Source organism: Podarcis erhardii, assembly GCF_964252035.2.
Source record: "Podarcis erhardii genome assembly, chromosome: 15".
In the NCBI taxonomy this organism is placed as follows: domain Eukaryota; kingdom Metazoa; phylum Chordata; class Lepidosauria; order Squamata; family Lacertidae; genus Podarcis; species Podarcis erhardii.
This window is the reverse complement of record NC_138505.1, coordinates 18,892,598-18,913,665: the sequence shown is the minus strand read 5'-3', so window position 1 is coordinate 18,913,665 and position 21,068 is coordinate 18,892,598. Positions and strand designations below refer to the sequence as shown.

General features: G+C 45.9%; 1 protein-coding gene across 3 annotated transcripts in view; it reads left to right on the top strand.

The window, feature by feature from the left end:
* The first annotated feature begins 3,284 nt into the window (after positions 1-3,284).
* Positions 3,285-21,068, top strand: part of VANGL2 (VANGL planar cell polarity protein 2) — a 41,508-nt gene continuing 23,724 nt past the window's right edge. For 2 of the 3 annotated variants that reach the window (XM_081841941.1, XM_081841938.1), the window contains exon 1: positions 3,285-3,723. The gene's annotated coding sequence lies outside the window, so the exon portion shown is untranslated. Of the gene's footprint in view, positions 3,724-12,075; positions 12,207-21,068 lie in introns of those variants that run through there. The other variant, XM_081841939.1, reaches the window with a different exon arrangement.

Below are 21,068 nucleotides of genomic sequence, written 5' to 3'. Positions count from 1 at the left end.
GAACCTGGCAATTATCTCATTGCCCTGGTGGGTGGCATTTGTGGAACGCCGGGCGCAAAATTCAACCTCAATTAGAATAATGGGGCAAATTGCAGAGGGAGGGGGCAGGGTAAGGCAAATTCCAAACATATATAATGACTCTGTCTCGGAGATAGCTTGGGTGGTCCACTGGACTGTGGGGTGGGGTGGGGGGAAGAGCTGTGTTGCAGTCCAGCATTTCACAGACCAGGAGAGGGTCATGCTCACAACACACCAATTTTCTTACCAAGAACCACTTTGGAAATGTGAACTTCCCTCAATTCCACACATTGTTGATGGCTCATTGTCACCTGTCGGCTGATGCAAAATCCAAGAGAGCTTTCAATTTTTTTTTAAAAAAAATGCATTTGGAAAAGTATCATTGCCTGACAGTTCCAAATGTGAACAGTTCCAGCATCTGTGGTGCTGTGCAAAAATTGCAGGATGCACATGGCAGGAGGCTTAGTGTTCATGTGCATGCATGGCTATTATTTATCTTACTTGTTAAATTTCTTTCTATACTGTTCTTCCTCAAAAGACGATAAGGCAGTTTACAACAGACAACACAAATGCCGCAACGTAATATCTATGCAACGTTAAAAAATTAAAACAATTCTATAATGACAATACTCAGAATTACATAATAAAATGCAGGTTCTTGGAACAGCATGAAAGATAATGGAGGAGAAGATCTGCAGCCGGATATCAGAACCACAAATGGACCTTGCCTGGCACCGAAAGGATAGTAATGAAGGCCATCAGGTGACTGCATTTTATTTATTTAGGATTTGTATTTATACTCCGCCCACTAACCAAAGTTCTCAGAGCAGCTTACAGTATATTTAAAACACAATAAAACAACCACAATAGTTCCACCACCTTGTTCTCTGGTGTTCCACCAAGTGCTATTCTGCAGCTGATCTCCTGTTCGTCCCACACAGGCCAGGATGCCCTTGCTGGGCTGCGGCTCCTGCAGTGTATCACACAGTCCTGGCCCTGGTGGCTGATGCAGGAGGTGCTGGGTGGATCAGAGATGTCACATGCCTTCCTAGGCTCCTAGAACTCCATAAACCAAGCATAGGCAAACTCGGCCCGCCAGATGTTTTGGGACTACAACTCCTATGATCCCCAACTAACAGGACCAGTGGTCAGGGATGGTGGGAATTGTTGTCCCAAAACATCTGGAGGGCCGAGTTTGCCTATGCCTGCCATAAACTGTTGGTCTGTTTAACTTACTTCTGAGTAAACATTTCTAGGCCCCGGCTACACAGCTGAGCTGTAAGTCACAGGCTTGACATAGTTTAGCTTGCAGTGTGATCCTCTGCATGTTTACTCAGAAGAAAATCCCACTGTGCTCAATAGGGCTTCCTCCTGGAGAAACTGTGCATAGGATTGGCTTTCAAAGCCATCAAATTCCTGGAGGTCAGGGCTGCCCATGGCTATTAGCCATGAGAACCCAGGGGCGGACTTTGGCAATCTTTTGCAATAAAGTGCGCCATGCAAGCCCAAAAATTGGTGCCCCCAAATGGATCTTCTCGATTATGGATATTCTCAATTTAGCACTTTCTTGACCCCCCTTGTCAAAGGCAAACAGCAGGGGAGAGCAACTGCATTCTGTGGGCTTTCTGGAGGCATCTGGTTGGTCACTGGGAAACAGGATTAGGCCCTCACTCTGATTCAGGAGAGGTGTTCCTATAGCTGTATTTATTTGGCAGTTATGTAGGTCCCACTGAACCCTGTGGAATTTACTTCTGCACAAATGACCTTTTTGGATCACATTGTTAGACTGAATTGTGATCAGGTACTAAACATTATTTCAGAGGCTTTAAAAATAATAATGATAATAAAATTAAATCTCTTTCTGCTTGTCCTCCTCTAGTGTCACCTTTCAGAAGCAAAATTGTGGGGGGGGGGGGGAGAGATTCTAAGAATAAAAGTTTGGATTCCCAAGCCTGCCCCCTTCAGATTCCACCCCTCGCAATCCCATTCTACTCCCCCAGGAAAAGCAAAACAAAACAGGTGCTGTAAAACTAGGTTAGCTAGTTATAAATTGCCAGAAAAGAGAACACGGTTCTGCATAAAAGTTGCATGTGATAAAGAGATACAGTACACATTTTGAAATCAAATATACTGTTGATGAGATTCAGCTGGGTCCTACTCGCAGTAGACCCACTGAAATGAATGAACCTGGTTGTTGTTGATTAATTCAATTTGTTTCTCTGTTAGGAAAAGAACACAAATAACAGCTTGCTGGATCAGGCCCATGGCCCATCTGGTCCAGCATCCTGTTCTCAGAGTGGCCAACCAGATGCTCCAAGGCTAAACCCACAAGCAGGATCTGAGCACCAGAGCACTCTCCTCTCCAGTGGCTTCCAGTATTCACACAAATCCTGTTGGCATATCATTGCCATTGTGGTCAATTGCCCATTGATAGCAATGGCACAGGGCACAGCCTGACTCCCTCCTTCGGCAATCTTCGCGGAGCTCTGGCACAATGGTTGCCATTGGTTTGATTTGAATTAATTTTATAATGAATGATTTTAGAGTGTTGTGTTGTGTTGTGTTGTACTGTTGTACTGTTTTATTGTTGTTAGCCGCCCTGAGCCCGGCTTCGGCTGGGGAGGGTGGGATATAATTTATTTATTATTATTATTATTATTATTATTATTATTATTATTATTCTGCTCCATGAATATTTCCATCCTCTTTTTAACCAGTTCAAGTTGGTGGCCATCATTACATCTCTCTAGTGGGCTTGAGTTCCATATTTTAAATAGATGTACAGTACAATCCATCGACACCAGGCGACAGGGGCACCTGCTCAGGCTGCTGAGCAAATGCTACCAACTACTGATAGGTAATTTTAAGGCTCCTGTTCCTCTTTTAATGGTAATTTACCTTGAAGCCAGACTTGGATCCAACAGCCCCTCTGTACTAAAGGAATATATATATGTGGAGCTGCCCTATGTAAAATTAAACAGGGTATAGGAGCAATTCCCTGGGTGCTTTTTAAGTTTGGCTCCTGCCTCGGTCGTCTCCAGTTTATTTCCTAGACATCTCTCTCTCTCTTTTATTTTTATTTTAAAAGCGTTTGGAAAGGGTCAAAAGTCTGGAGAAGGCGAAGTTTCGCCCCCGCCCACCCTGCTTTCTGTCTTCCTTTCCCTTTAACAGTAAACCATAAAACTAATTGGGGCGGGAGGGAGAGTGGAGGCACTGGGAACTTCGCGGCGGAGACAATGGAAGCGCCGGAGGGAGGCGCGCGCGGGCCTGGGAACAGCCGCGGAGCGTCCACAGGTTCGAATCCTCTCCTGTTCACACGCCGGGAGACGCCGGAGAGGAGTGGATCCGGAGCTGCCAGTGTGGGCGGTGCGGCTGTTTGCAACGACTTCTCGCCTTTTCCCAAGGCGAGGGACCGCAGGCTTGTTGAATCCTTGTGCTCCCCTCTCCCCTTTCTATCTTACACATTTTCGAATTGGATTTCCTCCCCCTCTTCCTTTTTTGTAATTGCATGGAAAACGGAAGGAGACGCCCGAGAGAGAGAGAGAAAATTGGAATTTTGCAGGCAGTTTGGGTGGCTGGAGAGAAAGGGCCGGGAACGAACAAAAGCCGCCGAAGCAGGGAAGGAAAGGAAGCTGCTACGTCCGCCTTTGTCATACGCAAGCCGGAGAGCAGCAGGATCGGGGCCGCTGCTTGCTGGATGCAATGGTAATTCGGATCGGCTGGGTCTTCCTTTTGTTTCCTCTACCCCCACCCCCTCGAAATCAGAGTTTTGCAAGGATGGCAAAGGAAGGGGCCGTTCCGTGTCTGCGCTCTCCCCCGCCCCCCCCGCTTTCAGCTGTGGATGTGCGGGAGGGGACTTGAGAGGAGCTTGTTTGAGAGGAGGGGGCACTTGGAGGGGGTGCTGGGGAGGGCGTCTGGTACGACTGCTGAATCCTCCTGCTCCGATGGGCCTCTGTAGAGCCTGGGATTTGCCTGGGTAACCTGTCCAGGGGAAACGGGGGCATCGATCGCTTTGCAAAGGGGGTGTGGGGTGGTGGTGGGAAGCCTGGGAAATCTTTGCAATGGGGAGGAGCGGGTGGGGGAGGGAAACGGGTCTCGTACAGCGCTGGAGGGGGGTGGGCGGGTGCGAAATAGGCGTGGATGGTGGTTGCAGATTGATTTGGCATTTCCCCCACTTCTCTCCCCCCCCACTCCCGCCCCAATCTCTACTAAATTGCATCCAGCACGTATCTTTAAAACTGGAGGAAGTGGCGCGCCCGGGGAGCGGGGGCGGGTTTGCTCCCCTGCGTGGGCTGGTCAGGTGAAAATTTGCAGGGCTTCCAAACAGCTGGGAGCTGTTGATTTTCCTGTATTCCCCCCCCCCCGTTTTTTTAATCTGAATGATAAGAGTCTTAAACACACATGGGCGTGGGGAAACGGACGTTGGGAGCCCGCGGTTGCTCCGCCAGGGCCACGTTTGGAATGGTTTCGTGTAGAGCATTGTGCCTAAGGAGGGGTGTTTGGTGCAAATCGCTTGTGCAAACGGGCCCTGTTTGGCCAGGTAGCTGGAACAGTAACTGAGCCAAACGCCAGAGAGCCGGCGGAGTGATCGGCTGGGCAGTTGAAGCGCAAGTCCGGCTTGTTTCTGTGCCTGCCTCCTAAGGCGTCATGGGAATGCAAGGCGGCTTCTTTGGCTTGTTGCCTGGCCGTGGCCGTTGGAGCGGCGGTGGCCTCCGAAGCCAAAGGTGTGCCTGGCTGGGAACCCGGATAGAGCGCACAGATCGACTTGGGAGACTGTAGCCACGGTGGAACGCCTGTTTTATTTAGACCCCGAAAAGCTTCGCACGTGTGTGTGTGTCTGTGTATGAGAAAATTGGGTAGCTGCAAGAAAGACCCCCCAAAATGGAGGAATTTCCACCTTCTGTTGGATGGAAAGATGCTACGCCCTCGCCAGGGGCATCTTCCGTTCCTCCAAACAGGCATAAATACCCAGAAGGGAAGGTAGGGGAATTATGGGCTGTTCCAACACCTTTTCCAAAGCTACTTGGGGGTGGGCCTGTTTAGCACGGCAGCTTGTTTGCAGTTTTGCTGGCCTTCCAGGAGTTTCACAAACAGGACGAGAAGGTGATCTCCATGCCAGTTGTTTTGCTATTGTAGCTAGTTGAGGCAGTTTTCTTACTGCCACCCCCACCCCCAGTATATTTATCAAGACTCCTTTAAATAGCCATTTGTGGCAACATCCTGTGGCAATGAGTTCCAAAGATAAGCAGTGGGTCATGAGGTACTTCCTCTTTTTGCATATATAAACATGGGAGCCTTGGAGGCCATTCCAGGCAGGATGCTTGATGAAAACTTTGTCTCCCTTTAGACCAAGACAGAGAAACTCTTGACTGCAGCCAGATACTACTAAGTCCAGGGCCACCTAGTGACCAGACTAAATAATGGCACTATCCACATATCTTGATCTCTTTGTTTTAAAGGAACAATAATGAAATAAGTCAGCATTGTTGAAACATCAGGTCATTGAGGTTAGTCATTCATCACTAAATCTTAAACATTTCTAAATAACTTGACCCAAGAGAGTGATTGTCTGCAAAGTATCATTGCTGGGAGCCTTGCAAGATGGCTTTGGTAGTGTCTCAGAAAAGGTGAGCTTGCATTTGGCCAATTGCATTCTCGGGGATAGAGAAAAACAAGTTTTTGTATTCCACATTCAATGTCAACACGTGGGTGCTCCATGCTCCTTGCATAGAAGCTGGAGCCTAGCATTGGCCTGTTCACTGAGTTTGATATAAACTCTAAATATAGTTCTTGTGCCAAGTTGAACCAGCCCTAAAAACACAGTTGTAACTTCTGTTAGCTTGGAAAACTGAAGAAGCAACTTTTCCCAAGGTTGGAATGGGTGTTCCGATTTGTCTTCCCGTTTGCAATATATCTGAGCCAAATCCAGTGGCGTATCCAAAACCCAAGTTCTGTAGCTAAAAAGGGCAAAGTTTGGGTCATGTTAAGGTTTGCTGTCCTCATATGCCAATTCTCTCTGCTTTTCCATTTCCTTGAAGGTAGCGAGGGTGGGCGGTAATATGGCAAAATATATGGTAAATATATCCAGTTCACCTAGATCAGCTGTGGACCTTTTCCAAGGTCTATCTAAAATCAGGGTGTAGAGACAAAAGGTTCCTTTCATGATGTCGATCTGTTTATTCTGTAATAGCCACAGGATAAGATTTTATTATTTCTCATGTCCTGCCCAGCTCCAGCCCTTTTCTTTCCTCATAGACAACATTATTAGACTTTATTCGCTTATTAGACTTTCCAATTCACTTAGTGGCCCATTCTCAACAAAGTACTTAACAGTCATCTCTGAAAGCATTACCAGGATATTTAGGCCGTCCTGATCTGAAATATATTAAAAGGTTGTGGATTTCCATAAGTAGCTGTTTGGATTCACTGAAACCTGCATTTAGATGCTGCTAGGTTCTGGAAGAATGTAGTACCTTAGCAGTCTTCTCTGATTTGTAACTCTCTGCTTGTGTTTTGAGGGGGTTTTTTTTGGCAGGTGTTGGCAGTGGTATGGCCAACTTTTCTTTCTGTGATGTATTCAGCTACTGGGTTGAATCTTATCATTCTTGCGAGAAGACATTGGTGTCGTCATGGTCTAATTATTTTCCTTTTAATCAAGGTCACCAAGGGTTTATGGTCTGTGAGGAGCCTGGAACGAGCATCTGCAAAAGGGTTTTAGTGTTAAAATACTAGCTAGGCACTTCAGGCTTTTTTTGTTTTTTGTTTTTTTGTAATGTTTCTCTGCTGTGAAAAGCGTTCTGGAGTAGAATGTTGCTAGCATCCATTCTGAATCGTGTATTCTACCTAGCTTGCGGTTGTTTGCACAAGTGCTGTGTATGTTGGCATCATAGAACTGCAAACGTGGGGCAGTGGAGATCGTGTCCTTTATCTTTGTAAAGGCAGCCCGCTAATCTGATCTCCCAAACGAAGACGTGATGGATTTCAGTAATAGGTTTAGAGGGTGTGCTCTATGGGGTCGTCTTGCACATATCAAGCAAGATAATTCACATTTCCAAAACAGTGTGGTAGTTCTGCTTTTGAGCCTCTGATAGCATTTATCTTCACCTGGCATGTCTTAATTGTTGCAAGAACTTTGCCTCTGTGAAAAACGCATTTCTCCTTGTCTACCTTGAGTCCAGATTCATGGATCTAAGTCAAGACTGTCCCCTGTGTCCCCAATCTGTCTTCCAATACTGTACCTGATTGATGTCATCCATGAAGACCTCCTTTTATGCCTTGGACAAGTTCTGTCATCTTCCTTTGAAAAATCTCAGAAGCTGTTGCAATTCCAAATGGCAAGCATTGAAGAGTGTGATAGATGGCGTCGGTGTATAACTCTGGTATTTGGTGCTTGCCAGAAACTGCTTGAGGCATCCAATTTAGTAAATACTTTGGTTCCTGTCACTTTTGGGAGAAAGCCCTCTAGTGATGGTAGCACATATTTCTCACGGGCTACAACTTCATTAAGCTTCTTCAGAGATATACAGATTCATATCCTCCCCCTCCCATTATTGGAACCATCGATGCACACTATGGACCATACATAAACAATGTCCCTTCATCTTTCATTGCTCCATTTCCACCTTGTTGAGTAAGGGATGGGGAGTCCAAGGGCTGTCTTGTATGGTTTGATGTCTAAACAAAGCTGAGTGCACAGATTCTCCTCCTGTTAGCAGGCCAGTTTCTCCAGCCATACACTGTTTTCAGCAGTCCCATTCCAGCAGCTACTCTGCGAATGAGGAGGTTATGTAGTTATGATCCCATATCACATACATGGCAAACATATAACTGCTCTTCTTTGGTATCATTGTGCTTTAAATATATAGTGTGAATGTGAACCTACCAAGGATTCCAGAACCTCCCCGCCCTGGATAAGGCAGAAACCCTTTTACACGTCCAAGGGGAAACCTAGACTTTCTTGGATGCTCTGTCGCACAAGCCAGGACAAGGTGTGTGTCTTTACTGAATATGGAGCCAAAATAAAAATGGCGCTCTCCTGCTGTGGTCACTTTTTGCTTCATCTGGGAATGGTGTGCAATAGGAAAATGGCCCGTTAGTATGCATTTCCTGCATGGCGCTCTTACAACTGGACAACTGTCTCGTTTTTCCACCCCTTACATTTCTCTTATTGCTGTAGAGTGTTTTTAAAGAATATCCTAGCCTAGCTGTTGGATCACACCAAAGGCCTATCTAGGCTAGCATTCTGTTCTCCCAGTGGCCAAGCAGATGGGAAGCCCACAAGCAGGACCTGAGTGCACTCGTGACCCCTGGCGCTGCAACTTCCCAGGGAGGAGATTGCCATCTCCTTTTCATATCCTGCTGCAAGGTTTCTTCTTGGAGAAGACAATCTATGAGCCCAGCTATGGATAACAGGCTAAACCATGGCTTAGCTTGCAGCAACGCAGCAGGAACCGAGGATGAGCAAAGTTTGTGATCTCCTTTCCGGGAGCTTGTGGGTTTGCCCAAAGCCATGGTTTGGCTTGGTGTTACGTGCGAATGGAACCATAAATCACTTGCGTTTACGTATCTTCTTCCTTTTTCCTCCTGGATAAATATTGAATTGCTAATGGATCCTCACACCTGGGTTGCATCTTGTTGCCCTTCTGGGTTTTTTGTTCTCTGTATTCAAAGATCAGCCTTGGCTCTCTCTGCGATGGGAAAATGCTCTCCCGAGTGCACATTGGAGCTTTTTATTTGGTCCCCCCTTCAGGCGTGAACATAGTAATTGCTGAGAAGGTGCACAGGGAGAACTGCTTAATCAAGGAGCCCTGGCTGATTGCGCTGGGACTCTTTTATTTGGCTCTGGGGCTGATCCTGCTCTCGCCTGACTTGGCACCTGTGCCTGCATTGAGGATGTGTGTCAGTGTGCAGGATCCTGCTCTCTTGAGTTTTTTAATTAAGCCGTGACTTAGCTTCAGGCAGAAGACTTGCTTGAAACCCATCTGGATTTTTTAATTTAGGTGGCGATTGGGGGAGCTGCAGCTTCTCTGCCCCCTGCTGTCTGGAGTGGTGTCTTCAAGCAGGGAGAGATGTGGGGTCTCCACTTCGCCTGAAATCCCTGTTTCCCAGCCCTGGAAGCGCAAAGCGGGGGCAGGGGTTCTTCTTGCTTATAGGGGATGGAACATTGATTGATTATTCTACATGCTGCTGATGTAGAATCTTGGAATTCTGAATGCTACATGAATTCACCCTGTTGGGGATTGAGCCTTAGACCTTCTGCATGCAAGGCAGGTGTACTGCTACCAGGTGTACTGCAGGTGTACTGTATTGCTCTATCTAGATCGGGGTGGCCAACTCCTAAGAGACTGTGATCTACTCAGAGTTAAAGACTGGCAGTGATCTACCCCCTTTTGAGGGGTTTGGGTCAAACATGTTGAGCTTTTTTTAGGGAGCCAGTCTTGTTGAGCTGCTTTGAGGGGAGCCAGTGATCTACCACAGAGATCCAGTGATCCACCAGTAGATCATGATCTACCTGTTGGACATGCCTGAAATAATGACTGTGGTCTCTTAGAGAGCTGGGCTGCAGAGGCGAAACTGAAGCCCCGTCATGATAAAGGCCCAATCCCAAGGCAGCTGGCATTTCAGTGCTTTGTAGCACCCTGCTATAGGAGTAGGCAGCATGACTCCCCTCCACATGTCGTTGCACTCCAAGTACCACCAGCCCCTGCCAGCGCAGGCAAAGGCACCATGGGAGTTAATAGTTTCAGCAAGAATTGGAGGGAGCAGCCTTGGAGAAGGAGTGTCGCTGCTGCTGTGTACTGGGAAGAGGCGGGGGGGAGGTGAGGTCAAGGGTCGGGGTGGTGCAGGGGCACTGCCAGCCCTGCTGGTGCCCCTGCCAACCCCAATCTTACTGCCATGGGAAGCGGTAGCAACTTCTCCCCTCAGTAAGGAGACGGTTGAGTTGGAAACAGTGCAGAAAAGTGTGAACAAAATTCCTAAGAGGATGGAGCGCTACTCCCCTGTGAAGAAAGCTTGCAGCGTTTGGGACATTATAGTTTAGGGGGAAAGGCAGGTAAAAGGCGACATGATAGAAATTTATATAATTTGCATGGCACGGAGAAAATGAATACAGTGGTACCTTGGGTTATGTACTTAATTCATTCTGGAGGTCCGTACTTAACCTGAAACTGTTCTTAACCTGAAGCACCACTTTAGCTAATGGGGCCTCCTGCCGCTGCTGTGCCGCTGGAGCACAATTTCTGTTCTCATCCTGAAGCAAAGTTCTTAACCTGAAGCACTATTTCTGGGTTAGCGGAGTCTGTAACCTGAAGCGTATGTAACCTGAAGCGTATGTAACCCGAGGTACCACTGTATTGAGAAGTTTTTCACTCCCTCTTGTAACACTAGTATTCGTGGACGTTGAATGAAGCTAAATGTTGGAGGTGAACGTCAGGACAGAAGAATTACTTTTTCATGCAGCGCATAGTTAAAACTATGGAACTCCCTCCCCTGGGAAGCAATGATGGCCACCAACTTGGATAGCTTTAAGAGTATTGGACAGATTCATGAAGGAGAAGGCTATCGATGGCTACTAGCCGTGATCACTATACTTCTGAATACCAGTTGGTGGGAATTGCAGCAGGAAAGAGTGTTCTTGGGACCTGTGTGTGGGCTTCCCATTGCGGCATCTGGTTGTCCATTCTGAGAAGAGGATTTTTGACTAGAAGGGCCATTGGCATGATCCAGCAGGCTCATCATATGCCTTCTGGGCCAGCCACTCTTACTCCGGCAACTTAGGAGGCTACAGGCTGTTTATATTTGCTCTCTAGAATACTCTGTGCTGCTTTATTGGTAAGTGTTGCCATAAGAGTGTCTAAAAGAAGTCTGGGTGTTGGCTCAAGCCAGCGGCCCACCGAGTCCAGCATCCTGTTCTCACAGTGGCCTGCCAGATGTCTTTGGGGGCAGTGTTCAAAATTTGGCAGGTGCATTTTGCACCTGGCTATCTGCCACTTGCGACCAAGTGAAGATGCCGAGGTGTCAGGATGGCTCCTAACATCTCCACCTTCTGGAGATGCGTGTCTTAGATCTTGCCTGTTTTCACACAGCAACAACACATCCTGTAGAATTCTGTCTCTGGTATTTTATCTTCACAATCAGAATGAATTTCAGGAACCAAAAAGCCGTATCGAAAAATATGACCTTTCGAGCCATCTGGCCCCAAAATGGCAACTAGACATTCTGTTTTGGCAGTTGTAACCCTGGTTTTAAGGAGTCATTTGGCACCTAGCTTATATACCTGAGTTTCTAACACTGCTTTGTAGGAAGCCCAAATGTAGGATCTGAGCGCCACAGTGCATTTATGTGTGACACTGTAATTTATGAGGAAATAGCAGCCTCTTTGGCCTGGTTTTCATTGAGGTGGCTGACTTTTGTCTTGGATGTACCGCTAAGCTAAGGCCTCACCTGATGGAATGCCTCCCTCCCCAAGTTTGTTTTTTAAATCCCGCATGAAGGTTGTCAGGGAGAAAGCTAAGCAATAACCTTTCTTCTTGATCTGCTAGTTTCCTGTGGTCAATGTTTTGTTTTTAAAAAAGAACAAAAACAAAAAACCCCCAGAGTGTTGGAATTTTCATTTTATTGCAGGAAAGAACGTTCCATCATGTGAGCTGGTCCCCTTCAGTCATGAAGTGAGGCAACTACCTATTGTGGGAGAAATGGCCCTTTGGTTTGCAGATGTGCTGTTTTGCTGCACTGGTTTCTGTGGCAGGCATTTTAGGGTGATGATATCGGTGTGAATGCAGTCTCTGTTGTCTAGCAGGGAGCCTGCCATGCCACATTTCAGGCCTTCCATTTTAAGGGTTTTGTGTGGGGTTTTTGATCTGGAGATAATGAGGTGGTTGCCGGCAGCCCCTCAGTCAAGTGTTTTCATTTGCTAGGACGGCCTGTTGGAATGAGGGCGGTTGGGGGGGGGTGGCTCTGTGTGGGAGACCTCAGAGCTGCAGATGGTGTGTCCTGTTGTGGTGATCAGCCTGCAAATGACCGGGAGGCAGGGGAGGGGGGCAACTGATCCCCCTCGCTGCTGCTGCACTGGCAAAAACTGCTCTTGTGTTTTCCTCTTGGAAATGGAGATAATGGTCGTTGGGGAGTATGGAATTCTGCCTGCGTTAGGGGAGGAGGAGGAGGAATTCCAGGACTTGACATTTCTGAATGTAAGGTACTAGCTTTTATTGCTGGCTGCTGTGATTTGTGTTTTCTGGAAAACTTTTAACTGTAATGTCCAATCCCCCCCCCCCAGAGCAATCTTGCTTAGCCTGTTTATTTTATTTCACGTTTAGTAAGCAAAGCTAAAAACTTTGCAGCTTCCATGCCTGCCTGATAATTTTGCAATGCGTTGTTGCAGAGAGACAAAAGTAGTAGGAAATTTTCGGTCCCACAACACCAGCTTGCTAATCTGTACGATTCTCTGTTTTAATCGCAAAACAAGAGTCTTGCGGCGCCGTTTTAAAAGACAGACAATTTTTATTGTGGCAGAAAAACACTGGAACTAACTTAGTCACATATGCCCCCATAAAAGCTGAGGCACTGTTGAATCTCTTGGGCGTTTAGGTTCCACAATACTGTTTTTTTCCCCCTGCTGCAGCAAGGCTACCCTTCTAGAACTGGCTATAATTATAAAATTGTGGCCTTTACCTCCCCTTTATCCCTCTCACCAGCCCTGCTATGCACTCTTGTCTCTGCAGTTCTTGCTTTGGTTTTAATGCATCTTTCAGCTGTGATGTGACTGGACGGAGGACAGAGAGATGAGTGGGTTGGGGATGTATGGGGAAACTGCCTTTTGCGAGGCTGGTACGTAACTTTCTGTACAAAGGGGAGGCTCTTGCCTCTTGCTCTGGCTGTTCCCAATTTTATCTTTTGGCCTGTCCACCAGTGGCATGTGGCCAGTGTTAGAAACTGGGATATATGTTAGGCAACAAATTCCTCCTTACACCAAGGTTACAGTCGCTAAAGTGGAATGTCTAGTTGCCAGTTCAGGGGCAAGATGCCTCTAAAGTCTTGTTTTTCAAACGATGGACTGAATGTGATTGGTTCTCAGTTACACATCTGGCTAGTTCACATGACTACCTTGAGCTAGGTTAAGAGCTTTGAGAGAGCTTTAAGAAGACATGTCACTTGAACCAGGGACAATCCACAAATATATTGGCCAATTCCAACCTCTTTTTCTTAACGGCGCCTGTGCCTGCTCAGGTTGCACAGAAAAAGCAATTTGGTTCCTGAACTTCATTCCGATCATGCAGATAAAATATAACTGAGGGAATCCTACAGGGTGGGTTATTAGTCTGTGAAAACAGTCCAGACCCTCCCGGCAAGCAGTTTCTGGTCTAATTAATTTAGTTTCTAATGGAAAATTGACACTTTTCTCTCTAAAGGCTCCCACGTTGTGAGTAATACTTGAACAGAGTTGTGCTTTGCTGCACACTTGTAGGCGCAAGAAAAAGGTGAGACATTTATATGGGGAGATATTTATACACCTAAAAGCATGTGGTGTCATCCTAAGGAAGAGACAAGAGGTGGCCTGTCCTTTTGGAATAGCTTTGTTGTGGTTTGTGAATGTGCTGGAGAGAGAGAGACATAGGGGAGCAGTTTGCTTTTGCCTTATCTGCAGAGGCCTGGGAGTCCTCAGACTTTCTCCTTCTCTTCCCCATCTCTCTCTCTCTCCTCCCCCCCCCCCCGCCTGCTACTGTTCTAACAAAATCTTTGCCCCTGTGGTTGGTGGCAAGGGGGGCCGGCCTGGTGTTGCACGTTCTCCACGGGGGGTACGGCTGGTTGCAAAGTGATGGACGGGAGGCGAAGATGACCCTATTGTGCAAACCCAGCTAGGCATGCTCATTTCCTTTAAGCCAGAGAAAATCCTGCTTGGGAGCGCCGTTTAGCACTCCTGCCTGATGGCTACAGATGGCGGCAAGCAGAGGACGGAGTGTGTGTGTGTGCGCGCATGTTTGGGGTGTAGCCATGAGCACCTCAGCTGCGGAGGCAGGTGCTGAGCTCCTGCGTTACTGCAGATTTTGTAAACGGCTCCCACCTGTTTCTCCCATCAGCAGGTGCACAGTGGACTGCCTCTCTTCTTAATGCTACAATAGACTTTTTTAAAAAAACAACAACAACAGAAAACTCTTTTGCTTAACAGATAAAAACACAAAGAGACAGCTGGATCAGTCCAATGGGCCCATCCAGTCTAGTTCTTAAGCTTTGTATTTTTGTATTGTAAACTGCCCTGTGGTCCTTGGGTGAATTTAGTAATAATAATATAGCATCCAGTTCTCACAGAGGCCAACTCCATGTTTGTGGGAAACTAACAGGCAGGACCCCAGCACAGAAGCAACTCTTCCCCTCCTGCTGTTTCCAGTAACTGGCATTCAGAAGCATTGCTGCTTCCGACTGTGGAGGCCAGAACATAGCCATCGTGGCTAGTTAGCCCAGAAAGTCTTGTAGGACCATCATAGTGCCTGGCTGGGGCTGATGGGAGTCATAGTCTAAGATGCCTGGTGGGAGCCAGGTTGTCAAATGCTGCCCTAGTTGAGCTGTGGGATGCGTTGTCTTGCTCTGGTTTGTCTTTCCGGTGCAGGCAGAGGAATGCCTTTGTTTCACAAGGATGCAAGGAGAGGCTTCTCAGTCACGTCTGTCTAGTCCAGCAGTGGCCTAGCAGATGCTGTCAACCAAGGCAGGCTGTGAGGGCCGCCATCTTCCCTCCTTGTTTGCCCTCTGTACCTTGTACTCGGAGCTCCCTCCAAGCATTCTATTTAGTTAGCACTTCTAATTTTCCTGGGTGGGTTCATCCTCTTTTCATGAGTTTGTCCACTCCTGTAAAAGAAAGAAACGGTCAGACTTGTCGCTATATTGCGCGGTGTTGAATTCCATGAAAATTTATGCCCCAGCTGTGCAGTGCATACAGTTGTACCTCAAAAGTCGAACAGAATCCGTTCCCAAAGTCCTTTCAACTTCCAAAATGTTCAGAAACTAAGGCGTGGCTTCTGATTGGCTGCAGGCACCACAACACTCACTTCTGGGTTTGCGGCGTTCGGGAGCCAAGACGTTCGACTCGCAAGGTGTTCGACTTCCAAGGTACGACTGTACCATGGTTCCTTCTTTTGCACCTTCAGAGAAACCTCTTTCCACTGCTGAACCTAGGAAATTCCCTGATCCTTGGATGAACAGCCCACCTGTCTTGCCACTATCTACTCCCAGCAGCGTTCAAAATCCACCAGGTGCATTTTGCACCTGGCTGCCTGCCACCTGCGACCAAGTGAAGATGCCCAGGTGCCAGGATAGCTCCAGATGCCTCCACCATCTGGAGGCGTGTGCCTTGGATCTTGCCTGTTTCCGCATACTAGCAACACATCCTGTAGAATTATTTCCATTATATTTTATCTGCACAATCAGAATGAATTTCAGGAACCAAAAAGTCTGACCCCAAAATGGCAACTAGGTATTCCATTTTGGCGACTGTGTAACCCTGGTTTTAGGAGCCATTTGGTGCCTAGCTTTGATATCTGAGTTTCTAACACTGATCAACGGCCCACCTGTATTCACCATTATCTATTCCTAGCTAGCCAGGTCTTGAGCAGGAAGAAATCTTTCCCATCACTGGAGATGCTTGGGATTGAACCTGAGGCCTTCTGCAGTCAGAGCAGACACTCTGCCACAGAGCCAAATCCTTTTGTTGGCGGACCTGCTCTCTCTTTATGGCCTTCGCAAGGCTGAATTGGTCTTGCTCAATGTGAGAAGTTGCTCAGTAGTAGTAATCCTATCCCGCTGGGGCCCACCCTCTCTCTCCCTTCTTCTGCAAAACGGGGGTTTTCAAGTGGGTTTCCTGCATTAAACCCCAAACATTTAATCAATTGCCCACATGCTGGCTCAGCTTCGGCCCTGTGGGGTTCCGAATGCAGAGGAAAGACCCCTGCAGGGGCAGCTCCTGTGTCAATATGTCCTGCTGATGTGGTCGCATTCAGGCAAGAGCCCCTGGAGCGCAGAATATCTGAAATTGTTCCCAAGAGTTGCCCTGTGTGTGCATATGCAGGAAGGGTTTGGTTCATCTGTTGTATTAATGTGGGTTTCCTAACCCGCCCACTCCCAGGAATTCTCACCCGGGAAGCTCCTCTTTGCCTTAGCTGGATCTGCACTGATTCTCGCCTTCCTGGAAGATTTGGAAGTGGGCGGAAAGGGAAGCTGTTCTGATCCGCTTCACTTCGTAAGCTGGGGAAGAGCCCACCCGCTTCTCTCACCCCCACCCCCAGATCTACGATAATTACACCTATTTGGGTAACTGTTGCACCAATAACTGTCAGCTCTTTAAATCGGCGAATTAGTAGAACGGTGACGAGGCGGCTGCTAATTGCAACCAAGAAAACCCCCAAGTTAGTTAGTCTACCATTATAAAACCATGTAATTAAATTCCAAACTATTGCTTGCAATCAATTATTTACAGCCAGCCGTGTTCTGCAGACACAAACAGACGGCAACCAAGGGCGAGGGACCAGATGCTTCATCTGAGCTTCCTGGTTCTGGAGCACCAGAGAAGAGCCCCAAAACAGTGGCAAATTACTGCTTTAAATTGAAGCAAGGAGACAAGCTCAGTGACTCTTAAAAAAAAACAAAAAATGGATGATTCTTAGTTTTTGAAATGCAGTTGTGGTGCCGCTACCCAGAACACCGGAAGATGCTTTGTATTCGGTTCAGCATCTCATCCATTCAGCGGAAGACTATCCGTTTCAATTGGGAGGGTCTTGGGCAGAAGGAAGTCTCCTCTGTTAACTGGCAACCTGATCCTTTAATTAGATTTAATTAGAGATGCTGGGGCTTGAACCTGGGACCTTTTGCATGCAAATCATGTATGTGCTGTGCTACTGAGCAACAGTCTTCTTAAATGGCCAGACTCCTACAGGACCAGAGAGTACCTCACCAGCTACTTTTTGTTTTTGGATGGCAGTTGGGGTGCCAATTGGAGCACTGGCAGGGAAGGGGCATCTCTCAATAAAGCTGGGAATGCCCCCTCTCTGAAACGCTGGAGAACCACTGCTTTTTTTTTTTTTTATAATAATTTTTATTGATTTTACAACATAAACAAAAAACAAACAAACATAATGCGACTTCCCCAAACCTCCCCTTCACTGCATCCAAATTTCAAAATTTTTAGCAATTCTTCATCCCATTTTTATATTTAATTCTCTTTAAAAAGAGTTTCTGCTTTATAAATTTCGATTTATAGCTGTAATTCTTTGTGTCCAATCCCCTGACATCTTAACATTCCGAAATTTTACAACAATTTTTAAGATAGATTTTAAATTTTTTCCAATCCTCCTCCACTGTCTCTTTCCTCTGGTCACGGATTCTGCCGGTCATCTCTGCCAGTCCCATAAATTCAGTCACCTTGGTCTGCCATTCTTCCAGAGTAGGTAGTTCTTTAGTCTTCCAATACTTCGCCAAAAGGATTCTTGCTGCTGTTGTTGCGTACATAAAAAAGGTCCTATCTTTCTTTGGTACCAATTGGCCGACCATGCCCAGGAGAAAAGCCTCCGGTTTCTTTACAAATGTCCACTTAAGGATTTTCTTAATTTCATTATAGATCATTTCCCAGTAGGCCTTAATCTTTGGGCAGGTCCACCAAAGGTGATAAAAGGTTCCTTCACATTCATTACACTTCCAGCAATTGTTATTGGGCAAATGATATATCTTTGCAAGCTTGACTGGGGTCATGTACCACCTATAGATCATTTTCATTAAGTTCTCTTTCAGGGCACTACATGCCGTAAATTTAATACCTGTGGTCCATAACTGCTCCCAGTCAGCAAACATAATATCATGGCCGATATCTTGTGCCCACTTAATCATGGCTGATTTAACCGTTTCATCTTGTGTGTTCCATTTTAGCAGCAGATTATACATTCTAGACAAATTCTTAGTATTGGGTTCTAGCAATTCTGTTTCTAACTTTGACCTCTCCTTCTGAAATCCTAGTTTTCTGTCCTGCTTAAAAGTTTCATTAATCTGGTAATAATGTAACCAATCTCGGACTTTAGGTTTCAATTTCTCAAAACTCTGTAGTTTCAACTTTTCACCATCATATTCTATAATTTCACAATATTTTGGCCAGTCTGTATCCATGTTCAATCTTTTTACCGCCTTAGCTTCCATTGGTGACAGCCACCTGGGGGTTTTACTTTCAAACAAATCTTTATATCGATTCCATACATTATACAATGCTTTCCTAATAATATGATTTTTAAAATTTCTATGTACCTTTACCTTGTCATACCATAGATATGCATGCCAACCAAAACTATTATCATAACCTTCCAGGTCCAGAATGTCTGTATTCTCAAGAAGTAGCCATGGTTTCAGCCAGCAAAAAGCTGCTGCTTCATAATAAAGTTTTAAGTCCGGCAGGGCAAAGCCCCCTCTATCCTTTGCGTCAGTCAAAATCTTAAATTTAATTCTGGGTTTTTTGCCCTGCCAGACAAATTTAGATATATCTTTCTGCCACTTCTTGAAACAGTCCATCTTATCTAAAATTTGCAATGTCTGGAACAAAAACAACAATCTCGGCAATACATTCATCTTAATTACAGCAATTCGGCCTAACAAGGAAAGTCTCAATCTTGACCATATATCAAAATCTTTCTTCACTTCAGCCCAGCATTTCTCATAGTTATCTTTAAATAGGTTCACATTCTTAGATGTTAAATTCACCCCCAGATATTTTACCTTTTTGGTAATTTCCAAACCAGTTTCTCTTTGAAAACTATCTTTTTCCTCCACCGTAAGATTTTTTTCCAACATCTTTGTCTTGTGTTTATTCAATTTAAAACCTGCTACCTGACCAAATATTTCAATAAGTTCCAGAACTCTTTTTGTGCTAGTTTCTGGCTGTTGTAATGTCAAAACTAAGTCATCTGCAAATGCTCTTAGCTTATAATGTTTAGTTCCGACCTGTATACCTTTAACCAGCTGGTCTCTTCTAATCATATTAAGGAAAACCTCCAGTACCGATATAAACAATAGAGGGGAAATTGGGCATCCCTGTCGTGTCCCTTTCTCTATTGGAATTTCATCCATAACCATACCATTTACAATAAGTTTAGCCTTTTGTTCAGAATAAATTGCACTTATACCATTTTCAAAGTTCTTGCCTACCCCCATTCCTTGGAGATTCCTCTTCATAAAGCTCCAACAAATATTGTCAAAGGCTTTCTCTGCGTCCACAAAAATCAAAACAGCTTTTCTATTTATATCAGTTTCCAAAAGTTCTAGAATATCTATAATATTGCTGGAGAACCACTGCTGGTCAGTTTAGTCAACGGTCAGACTTGGTATTTCTGGCATCCCTGTGTTCCTTAATGTGATTACCATGTTGGATCAGGTAAATGGTTCTGTTTTTGGTCATGGCTAGTCTGGCCCCTCTGGGATGAAGCTCCCAAGCAGGACATGGAAGATGATGGCCCTTACCTGAGTGTTTGTCCTCAGCATTAGACCTTCAGAGGTACAGTACCACTGTACATGGAGGTTCCATTTTAGTGATCTTGGGACATAGTGGTTGGATTTCTTAAGCCAAGTGGCCACCAGCTTATTGTAACGGCATAGCTGTGCAACCCCAGCAGGACATTTGCTGCCTGTCAGACGTGTGTTGCAGCCTGCCAAGTGACAGTCTTAGCAATCCCTGTGCGTTAGCAATCCCGAGTATCCGGTTCATAGAGGTGTCTGGCCTTCTGAATGTGGATGTTCCACTTGACTATCATAGCAATTAGCTGGTCAGTACAACTCCAAGGCTTGATGTGGTAGCACTCTGCAATATTCAGCTATAGGGCAGCTATCATCGAATGCAAGGCAGTCAATTGACAGTAATTAGCAGGTCAATTGTCCATCGTCCCAGCTCTATAGACCCTTGGGCTATCCCGCCTTTCAAGTTTACTAGCTCTGCAAGAAGAATCAAATGTGAATTTGTTAATAGTTGAGTTGTGAAACTGAGTAACAAGGTACAGTGGAATGTGCTGGTTGCCAGACTGCTGTGATAGAATCATAGAATTGGAAGGGATCCTGAGGGACATCTAGTCCAACCCCGTGCAATGCAGGAATCTCAGCTAAAACATCCTGTCCACTAGCTACAGTGGTGCCTCGCAAGACGAAATTAATTTGTTCCGCGAGTTTTTTCGTCTTGCGATTTTTTCGTCTTGCGAAGCACGGACTTTGGAAAAGCTTCAAAAATCACCAAAGTCTTCAAAAACCTCAAAAAAGGCTACCACACCGCGTGCTATGAGTTGCTCCTCGAAGTGAATGCATGGTTTTAAGAAAAAGGAAACAAACTTGCAAGACAAAGGAAACAAACTTGCAAGACGTTTTCGTCTTGCGAAGCAAGCCCATAGGGAAATCCGTCTTGCGAAGCAACTCAAAAAACGAAAAACCCTTTCGTTTTGCGAGTTTTTCGTCTTCCGAGGCATTCGTCTTGCGAGGTACCACTGTACTTCATTCAAGGCACCTGCCCAACCACCCCAATAAGAAACCAGCCCCTCTCTGGCCCAAACCATCAACTCTTACTTTAGAAACCAATTTGGATGGACTCATTACTATTTGGCAGCAGAAGGAAGCTGAGTCAAATGGGGATGACCTCTTAAGTGAGCCTTCGCCAGCCTGGGGCCCTCCAGGTGTTTGGACCACACCTTCACAGTGTTTCTTAAACTTGGGTCCCCAGCTGTTGATGGACTACAACTCCCATCATTCCTGACCACTGGTTGTGATAGCTAGGGATGATGGGAGTTGTAGTCCAAAAACAGCTGGAGACCCAAGTTTGAGAAACACTGTGCTTAACCCACAATAACTTGCAAGTTTACCTGTAAGATTACCTTAGCCCATATATGCCTGTTTGACTGTTTTGATTTGCAGAATGCCATGTTACAAGTGATACACAATATCCATTCTGTGTTTGTAAGAAATTGAACTTTGGAACTCCCTGCCTATTGATGTCAGGCAGGCAGCTTCACGGTTACTCTTTTCGATCCCTGTTAAAAAAAAAATTGTTGAGG